At 46.7% G+C, this 24,587-nt stretch overlaps 1 protein-coding gene, 1 long non-coding RNA gene and 1 pseudogene across 2 annotated transcripts in view; 2 read left to right on the top strand and 1 right to left on the bottom strand.

Annotated features, from left to right (window-relative positions):
- The window catches only part of LOC138467959 (uncharacterized), a 43,936-nt gene extending 20,975 nt beyond the window's left edge, over positions 1–22,961 (bottom strand). Inside the window, exon 1 of the long non-coding RNA XR_011268172.1 lies at positions 22,818–22,961. This is a non-coding gene — a long non-coding RNA (uncharacterized lncRNA). The remainder of the gene's footprint in view (positions 1–22,817) is intronic.
- LOC138467957 (short-chain dehydrogenase/reductase family 9C member 7-like) overlaps positions 1–24,587 on the top strand; it is a 336,331-nt gene that overhangs the window by 215,358 nt on the left and 96,386 nt on the right. The window lies entirely within an intron of this gene.
- LOC138467105 (kelch-like protein 15) lies at positions 10,287–21,398 on the top strand (annotated as a pseudogene).

The raw sequence follows: 24,587 nt of genomic DNA on the forward strand, positions 1-24,587 counted from the left end.
GGAAGGGAACCTGAGTCATAGACTGGCATACTCCCGTTCCCTTATGTCCTCACAGGAGCAGTCCTGAGCAGCGCTACCTATTTCGCAGTTCACCGCATAAATGCAGAGGGAGAAGCCAGACGAGGGCGACCTAATCCCCGGGAGGGCTGCAACCGTGCCCCAACACCTCCACAGAGACCAGGTGAGCGTAACAGAACGCAAAGCCTCTACGAATCTCTGCCTGGGAGTTATGGAGACTTCTGATACGGACCAGTTGGCCCAATTACTGGGAGAGTTACGGACTGAAGTTCATGCTTCAAGACAGGAAACCAATGCCCTATGGAGGGATCTCATTATGAACCGTGAGCGTACTGATGACCTAGCAATACAAATGCTCCAGGCGCAGGCTAGCCAGATCCCACTACGGGGGTTTGCCCCTTCTGCTACACCTTCACAATCAACGCCAGCACAGGTGGTTTTTCCAGGGGCGGTTCCCCTAGCCCCGCCCGAACGTTTCACAGGCGACCCAAATAAGTATGCCACCTTCATGAACCAATGTCACCTACATTTCCTGTGCAGACCTGGGGCATTCCCCAACGAACAATCTGGAGTGGCATTTGTACCCTCATATTTGGGAGGTAGTGCAGCGGACTAGGTCAATACCCTTGGTCAACCAAGATGATCCTTTGCTTCGGGACTTCGGGGGGTTTTCAGCGGGAAATGGAAAAACTGTTTGCACAGCATACTCAAGGACAGGCTCTGGACAACGAACTGTTGTCACTCCGGCAAGGTAATCACGACATACTAACCTACATCGCATCCTTCAATCATCTTATAGCCCAGACAAACTGGCCAGAGGGGAAGAGAACTACGCTTTTTTACTGAGGGTTATGAGGAGAACTTAAGGATGTTTTAGCCCAAGTAGTAAATCCCCCAGAAGGATGTGCAGAATACACCAACCTGACAGTGCAGCTTGATCACAGATTGCAGTATCGGAAAATGGATTGAGCAAAAGTAGAGGGACGGTCGGTCTACGTACAACCCTGTGAGAATCAAACCTAGCCACACGATCAGTCTGGACCAATGCAAATCAGGGGCTTGCGGAGTATGCTCACCAAGGCAGAAAGGGAGAAAAATAGACAGCAACAGCTTTGTTTATACTGTGGTAAGGCAGGCCACTTTCTCTGAGAATGCCCAGTGAAACCACCCAGGAAAACAGTTGGGGCAACTGACCAAAGTGAACAAGAAAAACAGGACTCTGGGAAACTCCAATGCCCAGCAAGCGTAGGGGTCCACTTGTCGAACGGTGAAAAGGAACCAATACAGACCTCACACCTAGTCATCCCTGTGCTCTTGGTAAACCACAAACAATCATCAAAAATACATGCCTTCGAGGCATACATTGACAGTGGAGCTGTGGGGAATTACATTGACCAAGATCTGGCTCCCCGGATAGGCCTTCCTCTCCGACAGAAGCAAAAATCGGAAAACGTCACAACAGTTGATGGGTCTCAGCTATCATCCGGCCCAGTGACACACTACAACGAAAAGGATACGCTTCTGTGTCAGGACGGTGACCGAGAGGACATCACTTTCGATCTCATCGGCGCTCCTCAGTTCCAGAGGATATTGGGAATGCCCTGGCTGGAGACCCACAACCTTAAGATTGGCTCGTGTAAAAGGGTTCTGACCTTTCCACGAGACTGTGTCGACACATGTTACAACAAAGGATTCACATTAAAAGGTTTCACTGACCCGGAAGGCAACCGTGCTGGGCCTCACAGGTTCGTTACCACCTGAATACCTGGATTACCAAGATGTTTTTCAGAAGGAGCAAGCAAACATCCTGCCTCCGCACAGACCATACGACTGCCAAATTGGTCTTGTACCAGGAGCCCAAGTTCCCTGCAGTCTGATTTACGCCTTAACAGAACAGGAAAACCAGTATCTAAAAACATACCTTGATCAGTATCTGGCAAACGGCTTCATCCGTCCGTCCAAGTCCCCTGCATCCTCGCCCCTCTTTTTTTGTGCCCAAGTAGGAGGGAGACTTGAGAACTTGAATTGACTACAGGGCACTTAACTAGATCACGGTAAAAAAACAGTATCCGTTGCCGCTTACCCCCGAACTCTTGGATCAAGTCAAAAATGCTCAGATTTACACAAAACTAGACTTATGAGGGGCCTAGCATTTGGTAAGAGTAAAAAATGGGGACGAGTGGAAAACGGACTTTCGCACAAAATATGGCCTTTATGAAAACCAGGTCATGCTCTTTGGGCTACGTAATGCTCCCGCGGCATTCCAATACTTCATGAAGGGCGTGCTCCGTGAGCAATTGGACGTCTGTGCACTTGTCTATATTGATGACATTCTCATCTACTCATCCACCAAGGAGGATCATGTCAGTCATGTTCGGGCAGTCTTAGAAAAACTTTGGCAACATAAGTTATGTGCCAAACTGGAAAAGTGCTTCTTTCATGTGACTGAGGTAGAATTCCTCGGCTTTGTTCTCACGCTATGGGGCGTGCGTGCAAGGTAGATGCTATCCTCCACTGGCCCTCACCAAAATCCACAAAAGGAGTACAGAGTGTGTTTGCCAACTTTTATTGTCGATTTATTCCCAGGTTCTCTCAGATCGTCCACCCAATTACCTCTTTGCTACGAAAAAATAAACAATTCCATAGGTCTGCAGAGGCAGAGGAAGCCTTCCAGAAACTAAAACAAGCATTCCCAACAGCACCAATTTTACAACATCCCTGACCAGAGCTACCATGCATGGTTGAAACCGATGCTTCCAACATAGCGATGGGCGCAGTCCTGTCACAACGAGACCCCGAAACAGGACAGTTGCATCCGTAGCGTTCTGGTCTCGTAAGTTCTCTGCCCCCGAATTGGACTATGCAATCACTGATAAAGATTTGTTAAGAATTAAGGCAGCATTCAAAGCATGGAGACATTATCTTCTCGGAGCTAGACATACAGTTACCGTCATCACAGATCATCGCAATCTGCAATACCTAAAGGCTGCTAAAGCGCAATCATCACGCTAACTCCGCTGGGCCCGCTTATTCACTGAATACGACTTCGTTATTACCGACAGACCCGGAGTATGCAATGGAAAAGCAGACGCCCTGTCACACATGAGCGAGGAAGTAGAGGCATTCACTACACCAGACCCCGTGGCCATCATCCCTGAAGGACGGATCCTAAGCACGATTGCTGCAACCACCTCTTTAGATGACTTAAAATCTGATCTGCAACATTTGATGAATCAAGCAGCACAAGAGGAATGGCTATCGAAGGGAGACCGATATACTATCGTGAACAATCTACCATACTTTCAAGGACGGCTGTACATCCCAGATAAAAAACTACAGAATCCGATCGTAACAAACTATCATTATTCTTTAGTAGAAGGGCATCGAGGAATAGCAAAGACTCTAGCCAAAATAAAGAAAAACTACTGGTGGCCAAATTGGCGAAAAGGACATTACCCAGTTCATCGCAACCTGTGGTGTCTGCGCACAACACAAGTCCCAAAAACAAAGTCCTGCAGGTCTTCTACGTCCTTTGGTAGTACCCCCAGCGCCTTCGCAGACGCTGTCAATGGATTTTATTACAGAACTTCCCCCCTGCAACGGATACAACACCAATCTTAGTCATCGGAGATCTGTTCTCCAAAATGGCCCATTTAATTCCTCCGAAGGGTCTTCCGACTGCATCTGCTCTGACTACCGTATTTTTGGAGCAGATTGTCCGGCTCCACAGGTTCCCATCAATAATATTAATATCAGACCGAGGGACTCAGTTTGTCTCTGCATTCTGGAAAAGATGTTGCAGAATTGGCAAAATCGACCTTCGGTTGTGTACAAGCCATCATCCCCAAACCGACGGCCAGACCGAACGGACCAACCAGACTCTAGAGCAATACATAAGGTGTATGCTGCAACAAACCTAGAATACCTGGAAGGATATACTTTGGTTAGCAGAATACAAATACAACAACTCCATTCAGACCAGTACTGGGCAAAGCCCATTCTACACAGTGCACGGGCGACAATCACGGACATCCGTTTTTGATCCACCCGAGTCATTGGAAATGCCAGCTGTAACAACCTTACACAAGACCATCAACCAGGTTCTTAAGGAAGCAGCAGAACATTTAACCAGAGCCAAAGAGAGACAAAAACAGTTTGCGGATCGACACAGAAGGGAACCTCCAAACTATCAAGTCGGATATAAGGTTTGGTTAGCATCCAGAAACATTCCTCTGAAAGGACCATGTGCCTTCCGGCCCAGATACTTGTGACCCTAAACTATCAAGGCTGTGATCAATCCTGCTGCCATGAAGCTAGAATTACCATCCCACATGCGGATCCACCCTGTATTTCATGTCTCCCTCCTGAAACCAATGAAACCAGGTACACGGATCGATACTCCACCGGATCCCGAGATAGTAGAAGGAGAACCAGAATACAAAGTCAAAAATATCCTAGACTCTAATATAGTCCGGTCCAAATTATACTATCTCATAGACTGGAAAGGCTATGGAATTCAAGACTGGACATGGGAACACAGTGAGCATGTCCACGCTCCACGATTGATAAACCAGTTTCATCGCAACTACCCAACCAAACCAGGACCAGGGGGGAACCACCCTTGAGAGGGGCCTTGAGGGGGGAGTGCTGTCATGATCACTGGCCCAAGAACACAGAAACCACACAATCAAGTGATGGGGGTAATGGGTCACAGGGCGCATACACACAGGGGGTCCGGCTGGAATCAGTCCTGGCTCCTTTGTCACCAGGCTCATGTAAGGATGTAAGCAGGAACACTTTATTTTAGACAAGTGTTTTATTTACAAGAACAACGTAAATAAACAATGTTATTTACAACATGCTTTTATTTTGGGAACATTTCCACGTGCATACTATTGGAGTGTGGCTCCCCAGATCCAGGCTGCACGTGCAGACTCTGGGAGTTGCAAGGTGTGGCAGGCAGGCCAGGATTAGTGGGCGTGGCTCCAGGAGCTCAGCTATATAAGCTGTTCCATCCCCAAGGCCAGCGTTTCGCTTTACTTTGCATTCTCATGCAACGTGACACTCACCGCCGCTTGGACCAGCTTACTTACCATTTGGAACCCAGTGTTTATCCTGTATACTCACCTCCTGGAATCAGGCGTTCATAGTTTCATCTGCATACTCATCCTCTGGAACCCAGCGATCTTGATCCGGACGCCACCCACCTCATCCCCGAAATCCATTCCTATGAAGAAGACGAAAGACAAGGCGAGACAGCTATCATCCATCAGTCTAGGCTCGCGCCGCATTCAAACCACGCAGGCATCCCTAGAAGACCACTTACCTGTTACAGGACCATCGTGGGTGCATTCCTTGTTCACTCCGGCTGCCAGCCCTAGCTCTGCAACTGCTGCTGGGCCCGCAATATCACCTACACGGGGAGAGAGCAAAAGAACGACATTAAAGAAGGAGCGGACAACAATACAGGAATAAACTATACAAATACGGCGAAAACAGGCTGAAAGCAAACAGGGGAGGAAAGACAAAGACAAAACAGCGACACTCTCCGGGAGAGAACTGGATTATTTGCAGCTGGATTGGACTACCATGTGTAGGGACCAGTGAAGGAACTCAGTCCTAGTCAGACAAGCGCCCCTGCCAGAAGTAGCAGGACGGAGAGCTCATCAATAAAATTAATCAGGTGAGCCTTTTAGGGGCAGCACAACCTACGGGAATCACGTCTTGGGAGGAAGGGTCTGGAAGGGAACCTGAGTCACAGACTGGCATCCCGACGTCCCCTTATGTCCTCACAGGAGCAATCCTGAACAGCACTACTTATTGCCGCAGTTCACTGCATAAGTGCAGAGGGATAACCAGACGAGGGCAACCTAATCCCCGGGAGGGCTGCAACCGTGCCCCAACGCCTCCGCAGAGACCAGGTGAGCATAACAGCCATTGGCCTTATTCAACAGTGAGTTGCTCATACAAGATGAAACTGAAAAACTGTAGCTCATGCTGGAACTGTGTTTGTTACGGAAAAGGTTTAATGAGGGTACCGCCCCAATTTCCATTGTGAGATGGATATGTTTCCTGTTAGTGTAGATCGAAAGTTGACAAATCTGGAATGCATGGCTTTTGGTGATCAGAACAGAGACTGCCTTCCAAGTCATCTGGAAATAGTTCCTTGAATTTGTTTTTGATGATGATGATGATGATGATGATGATCTTGCTCATGGTCATCATTATAATGATCCTCTGACAAACTGGCCTGCAGCCTAGTCCAAAGGCAATACCGTCTCTCTATCCCCTCCGAGAAGAGGGCTCACATACAGGCCCGTATCTCTGGAGCCTCTAACAACACAGCTGAACTCTTCAAAATCTGCAAAGGACTAGCCAATCCATCTGCAGTAGCCACCTCACCTCTTCCTTCTCACGCTCTCTGGTCTGCACTGGTCACCCATTTAACCTCTATAACTCAAGACATTAAGACCTCTCTCTCTTCTTCCCCCTCCTATATTCTTCAACCTACCCCTCCCAATCTCTCCACCTTCTCACCTATCACAACAGATGAGATATCTCTAGAGTAGTGCGCTCTATGAAGGTCTCATACAAACAGGTATCTCCCTGTTTTTTCAGAACCATTAAGGACATCTTCTCCATCGCTGCAGCACTTGCTGACTTCTTCAGCCACTCCCTAGTATCTGGCTCTTTCCCCTCTTCTCGCAAGCACTCCCTTGTGCACTCTCTCCTAAAAAAGCCTTCAGCCGACCCCTGGGGTCCATCCAGCTACCCCCCTATCTCTACTACACCCTTCATTGGGAAACTCTTGGAGAAGTTGATCATCCCCCAACTGATCCAACACACTTAGCACAGCACACTCAGCACACTTGTCTGCACGACCATCAACCTAGATTCCGAGTATCCAGAGGCATGGAAACTGCTCTCCTAAACACCTGTGAAGAACTGCTCGCAAATCTTGATTCTATCTCTCCTGCGGTTCTCATTCTCCTTCACCTCTCTTCTGCCTTTGACACGGTCAACCATTCTATCCTTTATAAAGCAGCTACAAGATATTCTTTGTATCTCAGACCAGGCACTGGATTGGTTGACCTACTTCCTCACAGACCGCCCTTCCCAGGTGCTCCTGGGCTCCTTCTCCTCCTCCACCACTCTCTCTACATGTGGTGTTCCCAAGGGCTCTATCCTCTCACCTTTGCTTTTCAACATCTACCTTGAACCTCTTGCTCACCTGATCTCTGCCTTCTCTCCTCATGTCCAGTATTATGCAGATGACGCACAACTCTTCTTCAAGCTCCCCTCTTCCTCTTACTCCTTTATCATCCCTGATGGCTTGTCTGCTATTCAGTGTTGGTTCACCTCCAAAGATCTCTGTCTTAATGCCAATAAGACAGAGAACCTTCCTATCGGGACGCCTGCTCCCTGTTGGTTATAGGTGATAGGATCTAAAACAAAAGGATCGAATGCCTTTTTTTTTTACACCAAAAGGACCGAAAAAAAAGGGTCGATTTCTTTTTTACTAAACTAAAAATATATAAATAAATAAATAAAAAAGCATTCAACCCTTTTTTTCCGGTCCTTTTGGGTTCGAAAAAAAAAGGGCATTTGATCCTTTTTTTTCGATCCTTTGGCTGGACACCCTCCCTGTTGCACTCTGGCCATCCTCTATGGGCTCACCTCCCTCTCCTCCCACTGAGGCCAGAAACTTTGGGGTCATCGTCAACTCCTCCCTCTCCTTTACTCCTCTCATCTTGGACCTTGCCAAGAAGGCCCACTTTCAACTTCATCTCCTTAGGGGTATTCTCCCTGCCCCAAACTCAGGTCCGGGTCCCGCAAAATGGGAATTACCGGGCCATTCCGACCTTTGCGTGTCTGGTAATTCCCATTCGCAGGACCCGGACCCAGTACGTCCCCATCCCATTTGGGAATGGGGAGGATGCTAACAACGGACCCGTTATTGACGGGTCCATTGTTAGTATCCTGTTCTGCTAGCGGGTGCCGCTCTGCACGTCTGGTCTGACCAGGCGTACAGAGCGGGACCCGCTGCAGAACTCGTAATGTGGTGCCCCGGTATGAACAGTGCCGGTCCCTTACCGGCACCGTTTATACTGTGGCCACCACAGTCGTAATGAGGCCCAATGTCTCTAGAGTTCTGGTCCTCTCCAGGCTACACTACTGTAACAGCCTCTTCCTCAATCTACATCTTTTTTCGCTCTGTCCTCTTCAACTAATCCAGAGTAGGGCTGCAAGAATTATCCTTGGCCTCAAGCCCTGTGACTATCTCTTCAGCTCTAAAATCTCTCCACTGGCTCCTGGTTGCTGCAAGGATCACATTCAAGACCCTTTGCACCATCCACAAGGCTGTCGGGGGCCTGGGACCATGCTACCTGCAAATCTCTCTCACAAAATACTCTCCTTTCAGATCCCTTCGATCTTCTGGCTCCAACTCCCTGCTGATCAAATGCTTCTCCAAGCAGAGAGCTGGAGGCAGATCCCTCTCCTCAGCTGGCTCCCTCCTTTGGACAGCCTCCTCTCTCTGTCCGTCTTGAACCGGTCCACCTCAAGTTTGCAAACAACTCAAGACCTTTCTCTTCTCCTCCTACCCTCTTCCCCTCCCATGCTAACCATCCCCTCGGTCATTGAGATTGGCAGCCTGTTCCCTCAAGAGTTCTATAGGGTCCTGCCCAATCGCCCCTGTCTCGTGGGTTGTCTCTGCTCTGCACTTACCTGTTGGTAAGGTCTACTGTTGGCCGGTAGACCTCCCTCTCCTCCTGGGATGTCTCTGTCCATGCACTTACCTATTGCCTCCCCAAAGGGCCCTCTGGCACTCCCGCCCCCTTAGCAACCCTAATAGCACTTACTCTCACCCCACCTCCCCCTTTTTGTTTTCCCTTTTCTTTCACTGCACTTGCAGGCTCCGAATGTCACAAGACTTAGTAGGACCGCTGTCTGTTTCTATTTATTCATTGCCAATTTCATTGTTCATTTGCTCCCTTGTACCCTTCCCTTGTGCCTTGTGGCGCTTTGAAACACTGTCTTGTTGTATAAGTGCCTTATAAATATCCAAGAAAGACTTGCTGACATGAAGACAAGAGCAACATCCTCCAGGGCACATGAGACACCAGAGCAAACTGAAGCAAGACTTGCAGACAAGAGGACAAATGTAACATCCTCCGGGGCACACGAGACACCACTCGATCAGGACACGGGATCAGGACACGGGCAGCGCTGGGTACCTCTATAGTAACAGGAGCGACAGCCCTGGATAGGGCAGGACTAAATGGGCTGAAGAAATACTATGTACGGGGTGTGAGTCCTGTCCTCATCACAATTTCAAATGCAATGAATTCTTGCAATTCTCATTCAGAACCTTTATAGACAACCTAGCCTGACATTTGACACATTTGTCTTGCTAGGAAAAGAACCATCCAACCACTGTGGGTTCCCCACAATGGCCTTTTTTATTTGGCTGAGAAGTTTTAAAAGTTTTAAAGTAAAACAAAAAGAGTCATTTTAGAGATGTTCTCAAAGAGTCAGTGAAATCTCATTGTGAGTAGTGCATACAGTTAACAAAAAACACATAATTATTTCTAAGTACTATGTGTGATCTAGCATCTACACAAATACAGCCTGACAGATATTTCTTAATACTAGTCAGAACAACATGATTGCAAATTCATTGGGTATTATTAACAAAGTATAACCATTCCAACTGTAATTCAAATGCAACATGTTATACAAAATCAGTAAGACACTCTGTGCCTGGAGATGTGCACAGAACATACATGAACATTTCTGGGACACCTAATACATTTTCCTTGGGAGTACTCCAAAAGTCCTGGTGCTCAAGAGAACTAGGTGGAAATACATTTTAGATTAGGTATCGTGTGACAAAGAAATCCAAGTTTTTGTTGGTCCACTGGATGTGGAACAGATACCTCAGGATGGAATGTATCAAGACCTGGCGTCTGGAAGAATGACCAAGGAACTGGTCGACGTCTAGATATAACTGAAGCAGGTTCAGGTGGTCTGAGTTCATGTAGTACCCTGAGTTGGTCGGGAGAACTGCAGGAGACCACTGACGTTTCGGCTTGATAAAGTATAGGCCTTCTTCATGGACCAAGTGTTGGGGGGGTCTATCTACAATTAAAAGCAAAGTGGTACTCAGTGTTAATAATAAAGATGGAACTCCCTGGATGTGGGAATCAAAAGGTTAAAAACACCTTGGTAGATAGGGTAAAAACAGCGAGCGGCCAAGGGCCCTGTGTACTGAGGACTGACCTTTAGTACAAGTTGGAGAAGAATCAGTGACGTATATCTGCTCAATATGGCAGCTGCAGCAGAGCTGGGCTGGGGATGTAAACAAGTGGTGCCCAGTGGCCTCGCCTAGCTCCGGCATGAGGCTAGCTACCCCAAGGGAATTGAGGAATGGAGGAAGCCGGAGGCGCCCGCCGCCTACAACCCCCTGCTTGTCCTGAGACAAAGGTGGCCCCACCAACACATGCTTTGCACCCGCAGCGCTGCGGAAGGGTGATTCATGGCAGGGGACGTGGAAGGGTATAGCTCCTCCGTCCACGAAACTAGTGTCTCTGCTGGGTTCAGAGCGCTTTATGAAGAAGGACTGCTTCTCGATGTGACTCTTGTAATTGAAGATCACCAATTCCAAGCCCACAAAGCTTTGCTCGCTACTCAGAGTGATTACTTCAGCATCAGATATGAGAGAGCGTGACCAGGACAAGATCCATCTAAAAGGCATCACTGCAACAATGTTAGGCAGAAACCTGTGCAGTTCCCTCTGGGACCATTGCAAAAGATTTAGGACTACAGGTGTTTGGCAGTAAACCCACTTGGTAGCAGTTTGTACCACACAGATTCACTTGGTAGCTGTGGCTGAGCAGTCAGACTTCCCTCAAGAAGAGTTAGGCAGTATACATAGTATTCACAATAGGTCAAGAGAACACAGTAGAACAAGTAAACACTCACCAGGGCTTGGTGTAAAAGAGATATAATTATTTAAAACCACATCTAGAAAAAAACACAGGCACTAATAGTAAGCAATTCAAAAACACGGTCACTAAAAGATATACACTCCCTTAAAAGAATATTAGACAAGTCTTAAGTAAAGCCCCACTTATTTTCAGACAGCGGTGAGCGCTTAACGTAGATGGCACTCTAATAATTAGTTTTAAAAAGGGAGAGAAAAGCAGAGAATAAATTGAAACAGATCCCAACACTTTTTCACGAACATCACAAGAGAGAAATGCAAAGTAACACCGTGAATTCAGAGTCAATAGGCCGGATCCGCTTTAAGAGGATCAAAACGAAATGTGTCCAAGGTCACACGGTTGCAGTGCACAAAAGTCTTGTAACGGTTCAAAAAGGAGTTGGACCAAGGAAAGGGACCAGTTAGAGGGTCAAGGCGGCCAGCCCAGTCCAGAAGGTTAAGGGGTTATTATTACCTTGTAGCAATCTTCAGAAAGGGAGGCCTGGCGGACACGGTACCTTAAAGTGGTGAGAACGCTCCGGCGGGGGCAGTTGTTCCTGGCAGCGGGTGCAAGTCGGTACTTCGTCCGGGGGAAGAGAGGAACTCGTCGTGGAGAAAGACAGGGGTCCGTTGCACTGCCAGGGAAGAAACCAGCCGCGGAGTTTCTCAGGTACAAGGAGCGGTCCGGTGATTCACGGTTCAGTGGTGAGTGGCTATCTGGCTGCCGGGGTGCTTGGCACGGGCAGTTCGACCACAAAACGGGCTGGGGTGCGAAGAAAGAAAGGTAAACTGGTTGTGCCCACCAGTCAGGGGAAGAAGCCTCTCCAGCCGGGAGATCTTGGTGTCGTCGTGGTAGGTCGGCTCAGCTTCTCCCTCGTCGGATTCTCAGGTCCTGTGGCGACTTCTGAAGTTCCAGTCCCCAAAGCCCTGCTTTATTGCAGAAAACCCCCATTCACTCAGCCTAGCTGTCACTCAAACATGCTAAGTGGTGAGCCGGCTGGCTCACCACTTGGGCCAATCACACAAGAGTGCGACTTGAGTTACCAAGGTAACTCGGTCCAGGGTGCCTAAACCCCTTCCCACTCCCCCTGTGGTACCCAGACAGAGTGGCACCACTTTTGGAGGCTTCTGTGGGGAAGCCCGCCAAAAAGTGGAACAAAGGGCTCGACTTGGGTTGGAGTCACAGAAGAGACCACAAACGCCATTTTAGAATCGAGTCTTGGCAAAAAATACCAACCGGAGAATTAATATTAATTAAATAAACCGGCGTTATGTTTGAGGCTATGAGAATTAAATAATTAAAGTTGGTAGCCTCGAACAAGGGGAAAATCCCATAGGAAAATCTTTGCGGTCGAATATAAAAAGTAGTTTCCACTGCCACCAGCCAAAACTCGATCAGGGGGGCGGAGACGTGCCCCATCGACTAACAGACCCCGGGGCAATCGAATTGCCCCAACCAGTACATCCACAATATGATGGTTTGTACTGGTTTCTGTTAATAATTTGGGACTAGTAAAGCCAATGGTGACTTTACATGCCCTGAGAGACAGTAGTCAGTCCCAGGGTATGGAGTCTATGGTGGGGTGTCACTATTACACCCCTGTGTTACTGCACGGAGGGTGCTGTGTAACACACATAGGAAAAACACATGAGACCCTATGGAGTAAAGAACCCCATAGCCCATAAAACACATTACCAGTCAAAGGAATACCATAAATCATGTCCAAGAGTGGGGGAAAAAGAGTCTCACTCTTGGCAGGAGAAAAAACAAACCCCAGAAATCCAGCAAAGCTGCTAGGGGACTCACTAGGTTAGGAAATTCAGCCTAAAGAGAGAATTCTCCCTAACACTCGCCCCTTTTCCCCCCCAGACTAAGGGACAGGAGGATTTAATCCACTCCTGGATGAACCTCATACCTCTAGTCGATGACATACATCCTAGAGAGTCCATCAGCATTTTGATGGTGACACCCTGACCTGTGCTCATTGGTGAAATCAAACCCTTGAAGGCAGATTGACCATCTCAATAGTTTTGGATTTTCCCCTTTCATTTGCATTAACCATCTCAAGGGTTGGTGGTCAGTCTGAATGACAAAAGTAGAACCATACAAGTACGGTCTAAACTTCTTCAGTGCCCACACAACAGCAAAGCATTCTCTTTCGATTGTTGCCCACCTTGTCTCAGGATCCTTCAGCTTTCGGCTGATGAAGCAAATGGGGTGCTCCCTACCTTTCCCATCCAGTTGACTGAGGACTGCACCTATTCCTACATTGGAAGCATCTGTTTGCACAATTAAAGTTTGGTGATAGTCAGGAGCTCTGAGTACTGGGGCTTGGCAAAGAGCCTTTTTCAGGGTTTCAAAGGCCTGATTGCATTCCTCATTCCATCTAACCTTTTTAGGGAATTTAGGAGAGGAGATGACATTCAGTGGAGAAGCTATGGACCCATAGTTCTCAATGCAATTCCTGTAATACCCAGTGAGACCTAAGAAGGCTCTCACCTGGGTCTGAGTAGTAGGTGTTGTCCAATTTTGCACAGCTTCAATCTTACTGGGCAAAGGCCTGATTTCTCCACCTCCTACCTCATGTCCAAGGTAGACCACTTTACTCTGTCCAATCTGGCATTTACTTGCCTTTATGGTCAGATTGGCCTTTCCAAGAGCCTGCAAAACAAATCTCAGGTGGTCCACATGTTCCTCCCAGGAATTGCTGAACACTGCTATGTCATCCAAGTATGCCATGCAGAAGTCCTCCATCCCATTCAGAACCTGGTTTACCATCCTTTGAAACATAGCAGGTGCATTTTTCAATCCAAAAGGCATAACCGTAAACTGGTATAAGCCAACTGGGGTAGAAAATGCAGTTTTCTCCTTGGCATGGTCTTTCAGGGCTATTTGCCAATAGCCTGACGTCAAGTCAAATGTGCTGAGGAACTTGGCTGCACCAAGTCTATCCACCAACTCATATGTCCTTGGCAAAGGGTGGGCATCAGTCTTAGTGACTGCATTAAGAGCTCTGTAATCCACACAGAATCTAAGTTCTTTAAATTCGGCCTTTGGTACTAACACAACTGGGCTAGACCATGGACTAGTAGAGGGCTCTATTACCCCTAGATCAAGTATCTTGTTGACCTCACCTTTGATGTGGGTTCTTACATTCTCTGACATTCGATATCCTCTGATTTTGACTGGCAGACAGTCACCAGTGAGTATGTCATGCTGTCCCCAAGGGGTCAAGCCTGGTGAAAGTGAGAACAGAGAGGCAAACTGATTTAACATAGATTTGCACTCTTTCTGTTGCTCAGGTGTCAGATTTGAAGAGAGATTTACTCCTTCAATTTTTTCGTCTAAAGGTAAGCCTCTGAGGAGATCAGGAAGAGCTTCACTCTCTTCTTCCTCCTCTGATGATGCTAGAAGCAAAGCTCCTACATCAGGTCTGGAGACATACGCTTTTAGTCTGTTGGTGTGGAAGACTGTCGGAGCCTCCTTGGGTCCACCAGATAGTTGACCTCTCCATGTTTACCCACACCTTTGAAGGGTCCCATCCATTTGTCTTGCAAGGCCCTCTGCCTTGTTGTAATCATAACTAGAACTAGCTGGTCTTGAGTAAACTCAACCATGTTAGCCTTTTGGTCATGCCAGTGCTTGACCAATGCTTGTCCAGCTTTCAAGTTATCACTTGTTTCTGCCATCATTTGTGACATTCTCCTGCAGAGACCTATCACATAGTCAGTCACTCTGACTGGCTTGGGGGAAGGAGCACTCTCCAACCCCTCCTTGATCAGGGCCAATGGACCTCTGACCGGATGATCATAGAGAAGTTCAAAGGGAGAATAACCTACTCCCTCCTGAGGGACTTCTCTATAAGCAAAGAGAAGGCATGGCAGTAGAAGGTTTCACTTTCTTTTAAGGGGGTCCTCTAAAGCACATATCATGCTCTTCATGGTTCTGTTGAACCTTTCAACCAGCCCATTTGTCTGAGGGTGGTATGCGGTTGAGAACTTGTAAGTAACTCCGCAGGTTTTCCACATGGCTTTCATGTAGTGGGACATAAAATCTGACCCCCTGTCAGAGATTACTTCCTTAGGAAACCAACCCTGGTAAAAATACCAAGGAGGGCCTTAGCCACAGCCGGAGCTGTAACAGCCCTCATAGGAATTGCCTCAAGGTACCTAGTAGCATGGTCTACTACAACAAGTATAAACCTGTTGCCTGAGGAAGTTGGAGGATCAAGGGGACCAACAATGTCAATCCCTACTCTCTCAAATGGGACTCCCACAACTGGGAGGGGCACTAAAAGGTGCCACATTCTTGGAGCCAACCTTACCAGAAGTCTGGCAGGTGTGGCAGCTCCTGCAGTATTTATCTACTTCGGCCCCCATCTTTGGCCAATAGAAGTAGAGTGAGAGCCTTTCCTTAGTCTTCTTGAAACTCAAGTGACCAGCCAAAGGAATCTCATGGGCTAACTGCAAGAACTGTGGTCTGTTCTCTTCGGGTACTGCAAGTCGTTTGTTGTCCCCAGGTGCAGACTCGGTTGGTTCACTGTAGAAGAGGCCATCTTCCCAGTGTAACCTATATTTCCCAGGCTCTTGCTCTTCAGCCTGAGCATCTGCCTGGTGGCGAAAACCTTCCAGAGTTGGACATTCTCTCTGTCCCTTACTGAAGTCTGCCCTGTTGGGTCCACCTTCTGCCAGTAAAGACTGCAGCTCAGGATGGTTAACAGGATCCAGATCTCCAATGAGTTCCTGGCCTTCCACTAGCTCTTCTTCAGAGTCTAGTTCAACCACACAGGGTTGTACCTCCCTCTCAGCCTCAGCTGGAGGGGGAGTTACTGGTGTAACTTTGGACAACCTAGGGGAAATCCTCGTTGGCTGCACTGGAGTGCGGACTGCTGGTTTCTTGTTAGAAGTCTTAGGTTTCCCCTTTGCTTCTGGTTTCTTAGAGACAGCAGCTGGCATCTCCAGTGGAGCAGGAGTGATCTCTTTCTTCATCATCTCCTTGGGAGTACCTCTCATGGTTCTCTCCCTTGCAGGTCTGGTGAGCTCCTGTAACCTTTTACTAGGAGGTCTGGGGGTATGTGACACTACTCTAAGAGTTTTGAGTCATTACGCAGCAGAACCCTTCCTGGCACCTCACTTTGTATGCTGACAGGTATCTTCACAGTCATGTCATTACACTGGATGAGAACTGGTAATTGGGGAAGCATCTGCACAGGCCCTCCAGCTAACTTGGTGAGGCGTTTGGGTGCCTTAGCAACATCCTCAGCCCGAAAAAACGATTTGTCCACCACAGTTATGCTGGCCCCAGTGTCCCTAATGGCAGGAATCTCCTTACCATTCACCTGGACACTGTCCTTATAATACTCTTTAGTATTATCTGGGATAGAATTATAGACATCTAAGTTCGGTTGTTCCCACAGACACTAAAGAAACACTAGCTGAGACTCCAATGGGTTCATCAGCCAGTAATAGAAAGTTTCCACTTGCCATTTGTACTTCCTCCTCTGGAGCGAAGGCTAAGGAGACAAGCTGGACCCCTGAAGGTTTACCCTTACATCTGGGATCTCCTTTCACATGGTCAGTAGAGCCACAAACAAAGCATTTACCAAATGCTTTCTGGAATGGTGGCTTGTTCTGACCTCCTTCTGGTTTGGCACCAGGCGGTACACTAGCCTGATTTGTTTTCCCTGGTGGCTTACCCTTTCGGTTCTGTTTGGGGCCCTCTTTGGAATTGGAATTATTAGAATTCTCTTTGGAGTCCTTCTTTGGCTGTTTTCCCTTATCCTTTTTCTGAGTAGCCCCAGAATCCTTGTGAGTGGCCCTGTTGGCAACCCACAAGTCAGCAGCCTTAGCTAACTTCCTGGAATCTAATTCCTTTGAATCAGCCAAGTGCTGTCTGAGCTTAGGAAAGCAGGCATCATAAATTGACTCCAACATTACAAGATTCTTCATTCCTTCATAAGTGTTAACTCTGTAACCCTTAATCCATCCCTCTAAGTTTTTCAAACTTTCACTCACCCAGGTAGCCCAAGGGGTACCATCATGCTTTTTGAGGGTCCTAAACCTCTTAAGGTACTGGGAAGGGGTCTTCCCAAGTCTAGCAATCAAAGCTAGCTTCACACATTCATAATCCTTCTTATCCACCTCCCCCAACTCCATTACCACATCAGTTGCAACAGGGGGAAGCCTAGAGAACAACCAGGGAAGTAACTCATTCCCTGTGATGTCCTGGAGCCCATTATTATACTCAAACATTTTCAACCAATCCAACACATCCAATCTAGGTTCATACAAACCCACTAATTCCTTAGGCATCCGGGGTCTTTTGGGACTGGAACTCCTAGGAGAACCAGAGGAGAGAGAAGCATTTTCCACAGTCAACTTTTTCATTTCTAATTCATGATTAAGCTCTATTTCTCGAGTCTTAACTCAGCTTGCTTCTGCTCAGCCTGGGCATTCATTCTTCTGAACTCTAGCTCTTGGTTTCTTTCAGATTGAGCTAAAAAACGTTTGTACTCTAATTCAAGCTTCATTTTTTCAAGTTCAAAATAAGCAGGGTTACATGTGGGACCTGGTATAGGCCCAGTAGGTACAGTAGGTAAGGCAGACAGAGGCTCAGAGTGGCTAACTTCATTAGGTTCACTTTCCTCTTCTGACTCATTCTCAAGACTTTGATTCAGATCAATACCATTACTGTTTTCTACATTTGCTGGGGGGGGGGTGGATTCCTCTGTACCACCCAGACTTTGGTTTTCTAACAATCTTTCTATAAGTTCCATTTTCTTGCCCTTCTCAGAGAGATTCTTATGTCTACACAATACTTTTAAGTAATCAGCAGTTTTGGCAGACAATGATTCTAGGGTATAACTCTCCATAGCAGACATAGTTAGAAAATCAGCTTTTTAGTGCTAAGCTCTGTGGTTAGTTGTCCTAAAGTGTTCAAAAAGCACTGGTCTGTAGCAGTCTGTACCACACAGATTCACTTGGTAGCTGTGGCTGAGCAGTCAGACTTCCCTCAAGAAGAGTTAGGCAGTATACAGAGTATTCACAATAGGTCAAGAGAACACAGTAGAACAAGTAAACACTGACCAGGGCTTGGTGTAAAAGAGATATAATTATTTTTTTAAAACCACATCTAGAAAAACACACAGGCACTAATAGTAAGCAATTCAAACACACGGTCACTAAAAGATATACACTCCCTTAAAAGAATATTAGACAAGTCTTAAGTAAAGCCCCACTTATTTTCAGACAGCGGTGAGCGCTTAATGTAGATGGCACTCTAATAATTAGTTTTAAAAAGGGAGAGAAAAGCAGAGAATAAATTGAAACAGATCCCAACACTTTTTCACGAACACCACAAGAGAGAAAGGCAAAGTAACACCGTGAATTCAGAGTCAATAGGCCGGATCCGCTTTAAGAGGATCAAAACGAAATGTGTCCAAGGTCACACGGTTGCAGTGCACAAAAGTCTTGTAACAGTTCAAAAAGGAGTTGGACCAAGGAAAGGGACCAGTTAGAGGGTCAAGGCGGCCAGCCCAGTCCAGAAGGTTAAGGGGTTATTATTACCTTGTAGCAATCTTCAGAAAGGGAGGCCTGGCGGACACAGTACCTTAAAGTGGTGAGAACGCTCCGGCAGGGGCAGTTGTTCCTGGCAGCGGGTGCAAGTCGGTACTTCGTCCGGGGTAAGAGAGGAACTCGTCGTGGAGAAAGACAGGGGTCCGTTGCACTGCCAGGGAAGAAACCAGCCGTGGAGTTTCTCAGGTACAAGGAGCGGTCCGGTGATTCGTGGTTCAGTGGTGAGTGGCTATCCGGCTGCCGGGGTGCTTGGCACGGGCAGTTCGACCACAAACCGGGCTGGGGTGCGAAGAAAGAAAGGTAAACTGGTTGTGCCCACCAGTCAGGGGAAGAAGCCTCTCCAGCCGGGAGATCTTCTCTGTCGTCGGGAAGTGGTGAGTCGGTTCTGCAGGGCTCCACCGGTGGTGTCGTCGTGGTAGGTCGGCTCAGCTTCTGTGGAGAAGCCCGCCAAAAAGTGAAACAAAGGGCTCGACTTGGGTTGGAGTCACAGAAGAGAACACAAGCGCCATTTTAGAATCGAGTCTTGGCAAAAAATACCAACCGGAGAATTAATATTAATTAAATAAACCGGCGGTATGTTCGAGGCTATGAGAATTAAATAATTAAAGTTGATAGCCTCGAACAATGGGAAAATCCCATAGGAAAATCTTTGCGGTTGAATATAAAAAGTAGTTTCTACTGCCACCAGCCAAAACTCGATCAGGGGGGACGGAGACGTGCCCCCTCGACTAACAGACCACGGGGCAATCGAATTGCCCCGACCAGTACGTCCACAATATGATGGTTTGTACTGGTTTCTGTTAATAATTTGGGACTAGTAAAGCCAATGGTGACTTTACATGCCCTGGGAGACAGTAGTCAGTCCCAGGGTATGGGGTCTATGGTGGGGTGTCACTATGACACCCCTGTGTTACTGCACGGAGGGTGCTGTGTAACACACATAGGAAAAACACGAGACCCTATGGAGTAAAGAACCCCATAGCCCATAAAACACATCACCAGTCAAAGGAATACCATAAATCATGTCCAAGAGTGGGAGGAAAAAGAGTCTCACTCTTGGCAGGAAAAAAAAACAAACCCCAGAAATCCAGCAAAGCTGCTGGGGGACTCACTAGGTTAGGAAATTCAGCCTAAAGAGAGAATTCTCCCTAACAAACAGGATTCAGCCATGCACTGCAATTCATATATTATGGGAACATCGAGCTGAGTACAGTCCATGAGATTCTACAAGCCGCCATGTACATCCAGCTAACAGAGGTGGTGAAGTTCTGCTGCTCTTTCCTGATGGTTAAAATCTGTTTGGACAACTGTGCTGAAATTATGAGGCTGCTGGATGACTTCAGTGTGAACATCGAAGGGGTCCGGGAAAAGCTGGATAAGTTCCTGTTGGAGAACATTGTGCCTCTTATGTCCAGACCTGACTTTCTGTCCTACCTAAGTTTTGAGAAGCTCATGAGCTATCTGGAGAATGACTTGTTAAGCAGGTTTCCTGAGATAGAGCTGTACGAGTCTGTTCAGGCTTGGCTGCGGCACGATAGGAGACGCTGGAGGCACACGGACACCATCATACAAAATATCAGGTTTTGCTTGATGATACCATCCAGTGTGTTTGAGAAGGTTGGTGCATTTGAAAGCAGTAGTCAGGATTCATCACTTAGCTAGGGCAGCATGCCACTAATAGGTAAAAACCTCTGAATTCTATTGTTATTCCCGTCACTTGCGGCAGGAAGTGAAGCAAGCGCTGAACTACTTTCACAGCATTCACCAACAGCCTTTAATGGAAATGAAAGCAAACCGCATCCGTTCGGCCAAACCACAGACTGCTGTTTTCAGTGGGATGATAGGACACAGTATGGTAAACAGAAAATTCTTCTGCTGAACAAACCAAGGGTCTGGTGGGAGCTGGAAGGTCCAAACGTTCCTCTCAGACCAGACTGCCTAGCCATAGCCAATAACTTTGTGTTTTTTTTAGGCTGGGAAGAACTGGGGCCAGATGGTGAGTTTCATGCTTCCTCCAAAGTGTTTCAGTATGACCCACGCCAAAACAGTTGGTTAAGTATGTCAGTCATGTCTGTCCCTCGCCCAGAGTTTGCTGTCGGTGTTATTAGGAAATATATTTACGCGGTAGCAGGGAGAACGCGGGATGAAACATTTTACTCAACAGAGCGCTATGACATCACTGAAAACAAATGGGAATTTGTGGACCCTTACCCAGTGAACAAATATGGCCATGAAGGAAGAGTGCTTGGCAATAAATTATTTATAACCGGAGGAATAACCTTGTCTTCTACGTCCAAGCAAGTGTGCCTCTTTGACCCAAGCAAGGAAGGTACTGTGGAACAGTGAACTAGGAGGACACAAGTGCTTACAAACTGCTTGGGGGAACAGGTGCAAAATGAATTATGCCAGGTGTTTTCATAAAATGCTTTCTTACAATGGCAAGCTTTATGTCTTTGGAGGTGCCTGTGTAATTCTAAGGGCCTCTTTTGAGTCTCAGGGCTGCCCTTCAACAGAAGTGTATGATCCAGACACAGACCAGTGGACTATTCTGGCATCCATGACTATCGGCAGAAGTGGTCACGGAGTTGCTGTTTTGGACATGCAGATTATGGTGCTGGGAGGCCTTTGTTACAATGGACATTCCAGTGATTCAATCCTCTCCTTTGACCCTGAGGAGAACAAATGGAAGGAAGATGAATATCCCCGCATGCCCTGCAAGCTGGATGGTTTACAAGTGTGCAGTCTTCATTTTCCTGAATATGTATTGGAGCATGTTAGACGTTGTAGTTAAGGGCACTGTTTTTTAAAAGAGAACCTAGAAAACAAAGTTTTTACATTTCTAGGACACCTTTGGGGTTTGAAATGTTTATCACTGCTGGATCAGAAGCAGTGATGCCCTGCCCCGATTGTTAAATTAGGTGGGCCTGGTTACAAAAATTGGATTATTTTTTTTGAAAACATTTTAGATTATTTTACAGGTTGGGGCAAAGAGATCAGAATAATTTTGTTTCTTTAGAATTGACACTCCTTTCTTTTCAGTATGTATAGTATATGAACCTTCTTAGAGAATACTTTTCGAATAGCCATGATTAATGAGGTTGCCACTCAAATTTAGCCTTCAGAATGACAGACCGGAGGTTCTCTGCTTTTGCAACATGTGTTAGGCAATGTTGCTGGGGAAACTGAAATTTGAATTTAAAAAAAACGTGCTTCTGATTAGGCAGTGTTTTGGTTACTTCACAAAATGTAGGGTATGTTGGCATATGTTTGTAGACTGTCTTGATCTTTTGCTACATAGAGAATTTCTTTAAAAAAGTCAGATTTCCTGCCAAAACATTCCCGGATATACTTTTTTTCTTTTGTTTTTAATGTTTGTATGGTCCCCTTTAAGGAAAAGCTACAGATCATCTGAAATGTGAGAATGACGCAACATTCTGCACCCCAGCCATTTACCGATCTTATTCCATTGTTTTTAAGTCTTAAACGAAGTGAAGCGTTTGACACAACTGTGTAGTTATATTCTACCCTACTTAAGCAAATTTTTTGCTTTTTGGAAACATTTATTTTATTAGAATTTTCTTAACCATGGTAGACAACACCATCCATGGTGTGAACGCAGTGATCTAAATGGAAAGGATGTTTAACCTGAGATTTCATTTTTAACAAGCTCACATTTTATCTGCAGTTTGTGTTGAATTTTAGGTGCTCTCGTTTTTTCATATAGTCCATTTATACAAAGTAACTGGAAACAGCTTTGTTATTGAACCAATAAATTTAACATGTTTGCATACTGTGAAAAAAAAACAAATTGGAGAACAATCTCAAGGATTAGTGAAACAGAATGCCAGCCATGTGAAGAAATCTGGGCCTGCAGACCAGTTCACTTTCTTAAAGATGGTAAGTTGGGCGGTCATGGAAAATCTGTGTATAAAGAGACAAGTGGATCAGAGTAGATAGTGAGCTGGTGCCTAAAGGTAGGTGGACAAAATAATATTGTGTACCACAGCCAGTAATAATTGCCTTGAGCTCAAAAGCAAGATGGCTTGGGAGCTTGAGTATCCCCGCAGGGTTAGGTCCTAATATGAAGCATCACTTTGCTGCAATGGGCTGAAAATGCTGCTAAGGGGCTGCAAAGGTCAGAGAAAGAAAGAGAGGACTAGGTGGAATCAAGATCAGAAAAAGCTGCTCAGGTTCCCTGCATGCGTGTGAGTGGAGCGCTCTGTGAGGAAATGTCTTTTACCTGCGTATGGAGTGCTACGCCGTGCCTGTGATTCAATCGGAGGCTGCTCGGTAGTGAGAAAGGACCGAGCTGTGTATATGCTCGCAGTGCGCATGCGCAGGGAATAAGTGGCCCTGTGTAGTGCACATGCGCACCAAGATAGTTGTCGGGATTGTCATGGCAATGCTGGCGAGTTTGTAACGCAGCCGCGGATGTGCGGGAACTGCACGAATAGGAGCAAAAAATGCCGAAAAGCAGGAGAGAGCCCCGCTGGCAGGCAGAGAAGTCGCTGCGCATTCTATCAGTGAGGTTGCATTATAAAGTGGCAGAGTTGTGTATCACTGAAGTGTGTGCCAGTGCGCCGGGCGGATCGGCAGAGGAGGTGCTGGGAGAATAAGAAGTGATCTCTGAGGCAAGCAAGGGAGGGGTACTGTGCAATGCCTGGCAAACGCTGTGGGAGGGTTATGAAAATGCATGCAAATAGGTATAGGGACCTTCGGTAGCAATGTAAAAAATTATCAAAACACTGAGGCTGCACAACGGAGTCAGAGCGGTCAGAATCCCTGTGAAAGATCAAGCCGGAGGCATGTGTTGGAGGTATCAGTAATATTCTTGTGGTGCAGCTTCATTCAGGCCTTTCGTGGTAGTTTGTAATTTAAAAATCCACCATGCCTCTTTGAAGTTGAGTGCGTTGGTGATATTGGCGGTTTCTAGTATTTTGATAACCACCCACCAGCTGAAGGCATCAGGGCCATGTTGGAATTCCATGTAATGTGAGACCAGTGGTGCTGTATGGGCTTTGCACCTAATCCTGGACCTATGTTCTCCGATTCTTTTATGAACGGGTCTGGAGGTTTTTCCCGCATATCTGAATCCGCAGGGGTATTCAATAAGGTAAATAACATTGGCTGTTTTACAATTTGTAAATTGTCTCAGTTCCCACTCTTTGACCTCTATGGGGAATGATTTTAATTTCCGTGTTTGATTACAGGCTGTGCAGCTACCACAGGGGTGGTGGCCCCAGATGTCCTGTATGTTCCAAAGGGTCGATCTGGCTGTTTTTCGTCTGGATCTGGCGTGGGTGAGGTCTTTGAGGTTTTTGGCTCTCTTTAGTGCCATCCTGGGTAAGGGTTCTTCAGGTAGGATGAGTTGTATGATGGGGCAACATTTCTTAATTACCCCCTTGAGTTGGGAGGTATTGGCACCAAAGGCGGATACACACGCCATGATGTTGTCAGTGGTGGGGTCACGTTGTTTTGGAGTGAATAATGTTTCCCTTGGGGTGTACAGGGCTCTTTTCTGAGTGTGTTTCAATAGTTTCTTCGGGTAGCCCCTGTTAGTTATTTTTTGCTGTAGCTCAGTGGCATGAATTTTGAATTGTCTGGTTTCCGTGCAGTTTCTCCGGTTTCTGAGGAACTGCCCGTAGGGAAGGTTGTCCCGTAGATTTTTAGGGTGATGGCTCTTGTAATGCAGGATGGTATTTCTATCAGTTTCTTTTTTAAAGATAGAGCATTCTAGCTGGTTGTTAGTGGCACTGATGTTAAGTTCCAGGAAATTGATGTTAGTGTTACTGCCGTTGATGGTAAAATGGATTTCTTGTGTCCTGTCGTTGATCCGGTTAAAGAAACTGTGTAGTTCTTGTTGTGGGCCCATCCAAATGAAAATAATATCATCAATGTACCTATACCAGAGTCTGATGTTCTCCTGGAATGGGTTCTCTGTGTTGAGTACGAAGCTTTTTTCATACTCGGCCATATAGATTATAGCCATGCTTGGAGCAAAGGCCGCACC

The sequence above is a fragment of the Ambystoma mexicanum genome, chromosome 4q, assembly GCF_040938575.1.
Source record: "Ambystoma mexicanum isolate Mex_15411 chromosome 4q, UKY_AmexF1_1, whole genome shotgun sequence".
NCBI classification, from domain to species: Eukaryota; Metazoa; Chordata; class Amphibia; order Caudata; family Ambystomatidae; genus Ambystoma; species Ambystoma mexicanum.